Source organism: Mesoplodon mirus (assembly GCF_964341445.2).
Source record: "Mesoplodon mirus genome assembly, chromosome: X".
Lineage (NCBI taxonomy): Eukaryota > Metazoa > Chordata > Mammalia > Artiodactyla > Ziphiidae > Mesoplodon > Mesoplodon mirus.
Genome location: NC_138981.1, coordinates 2919111 through 2922140, shown reverse-complemented (window position 1 = coordinate 2922140; position 3030 = coordinate 2919111).

The following is a 3030-nucleotide window of genomic DNA, read 5'->3' as shown; positions in this document are numbered from 1 at the left end:
AATGATGTGCATGTACCTGAACATGTAACCAACTCCCCAGGTGACTTGAATGCCTGACAGGTTTGGGGAGACAGAAATCTTGGTGTTCATGGATAAGAGATGGGAGATGGAAACCCACAGCCTCCCAATGGGGCAGTTGGTAGAAACACAAGGTGTTGACTCTTGGGGGGCTTGCCATACTGATAAGGGTTAGGATCTCAAAGTTTCAGCCAAGTACAATGGAGATATAGACTTTCTCTAACCTCAGCGAGGGAATGGACATGCTGTACGGGCTTGGAAAATCCAATAGACGAAAGGGAAAAGCTGTTTTGGAAGTGTCTCCTAGAAGGAGTTGGCATGTGCTCCTGCCTGCCACCCATAGTTGGAAAAGCTCTTGTCAGTATGGACTTACCCTGAGAGACAAAAGGAGTTATCTGGAACCTTGTAGGGTTTACAATAATGAGGGGCAAGTTAGAAAACCAATAATCAGAGGCTAAGCCCCCAAAAATACCTGTACCTACCTCCTCTCATTTTGTGGAAGACACTGTACCAGTCTGGGTGTCTTAAATCCGTGGGGAGATAGCAACTGAGATGTGGAGTTTCTAATACTGTTATTTTAGACCTATAGTGCAGAGTTTCTTTGTTTTTTCCTTTTAACTTTATTTATTTATTGACTTTTGGCTGCATTGGGTCTTTGTTGCTGTGCGCAGGCTTTTTCTAGTTGCGGCCAGCTGGGTCTACTCTTCGCTGTGGTGCGCGGGCTTCTCATCGCGGTGGCTTCTCCTGTTGTGGAGCACGGGCTCTAGGCGTGCAGGCTTCAGTAGTTGTGGCTCGTGAGCTCTAGAGCGTAGGCTCAGTAGTTGTGGCGCACCAGCTTAGTTGCTCCGTGACACATGGGATCTTCCCAGACCATGGCGGATTCTTAACCATTGAACCACCAGGGAAGTCCCTAGTGCAGAGTTTCTTACAGAATGGTGAAATTGTCAAATGGTGCATTGTCCAAAAAAAAAAAAAAACCTCTCCAAAAATAAGCAAGGAAACCAGTATTAGGAATCTTGCTCTTGTGAGGGGGAGGAATAATGATCAGAAAAGGGTTAGACTACAAAGTTTATTTTGCAGTTGACACTGGGTAGCAACGGCAGCTTCACGATATGTATCAATCACTTTCATCAAAGAGCCAAGGCATCAGTTATATCCTTGGTTATGAAAGACTACATATAAATAAAGACTTTGATTTGAAGGAAATAACCTAGTACCCCGCCAAGATAAATAACCCTAAAATTTTACCATGAAACACTACCAGCAAAAAAAAAAAAAAAAAAAAAAAAAAAAAAAATTGATGCCAGTGGATTACTTTCCATCTCTTCCAATTACAAAAGCATCCCTATTAAAATATCGCATCTTTGTCACATGAAGGACATTCTTTGAAGTGTTTATAGCTATCATAGAACTATATTGACTTGTTCTGTTGTAAACTGTGCTGTGGATGGTATTACAGTTGAGCAATGCAATCAGCTGTAATTTTATTAAAAATAGATTTTTCTCTTTATAGTTTTTAAAGAGACCCAATTTCCTTTTCATTTGCAGAAAAAAAATCTAGTACCTTGTAAGTCTTTATACTAAAATATGGAAAAATGGTCTCTGAAACAACAGCCAATGAGAAAATACATTCAATTGATTAATCCATTTAATCATTAATGAATTCAATTGGGAAAAAAGAGAAACATATTAATAGGTCCAACTCATGTTGTCAGACTCTCATCTATGAGCTTCAATGGTAAATCACATCAACTCTGGCTAAGCTTTTTGTTTTGTTTGTTTCAAGTAAAAATATTTAAGGAGGTAGAATCATCACCCTGTAATGTGTATTTTACAGAGAAATCATATATTGGACAATGCTTATAGTTATCTAAAAACAGGGGAATGTCCCAGGAATTCACAACCATGGCAGAGGGTTTGGTTGAGGATAACTATGAAGGAATCGGGTAAAACAGAAGTGAAAAAATAATCACCTGGTAAGGGGGTTGGTATTAACAAGGTGAAATGATTATTGATAAGTTATTTGACTCATCCAAAACCTTAATTGGAAAAGAGATAAGTGTTCTTTAAAACTGAATTTAACCAAAACTATAGCAAGTAACATGCACACATATATTTTTACCTACACACACATTGAAAATATACACGTGTGTATATTTATTTATATATGCATGTGTGCATTGATTTATATTTGTACGTGTGTGTTGATTTATACTATAAATATATGTATATGTATATATATTAGAAATCTGCCTGTCTCACAGAAATTTTTATATTATATATAAAATATATATATGTGCGTATATAATATATATACTCAGACAGATAGAGGATGATACATATAAGTATTTTATATATATATATATATATATATATATATATATATATATATATTTAGAGAGTGTGAGAGAGAAACAGGGAGATAGAAAGAGAGAGCGAGTATATATTTCTACATATAGAGAGGGATCCAAAGGGATTTGGTTTATACAATTAGCCATCGTTTTTTTTTGTTTTTGGGGGGGTTTTTTGTGGTACACGGGCCTCTCACTGTTGTGGCCTCTCCCGTTGCGGAGCACAGGCTCCAGACGTGCAGGCTCAGCGGCCATGGCTCATGGGCCCAGCCGCTCCATGGCATGCGGGATCTTCCCGGACCGGGGCATGATCCTGTGTCCCCTGCATCGGCAGGCGGACTCTCAACCACTGTGCCACCAGGGAAGCCCAATTAGCCATAGTTTTAAAAGAGGATAACTAAAACGATATCAGCATAAAAGCAACTACAGAATATAGAATAATCTTTCACTGCAATAATTTGTTATGGAATCTAGATGTTTTTAGTTCTGTTGCAGCTAATGCAAAAATGGAACTGTGTAGGAATATGTAATTTTTATTGTCCATTGAAGAAAACATATCATTTTCTCAGAAGAAATTCATTTTCTCTGGTACTTCATTAAATGATAAATAAATTACATGCTCTAAAGTTTGGAGCTCTGGTAGAAAAGTCATGTAAAAAAA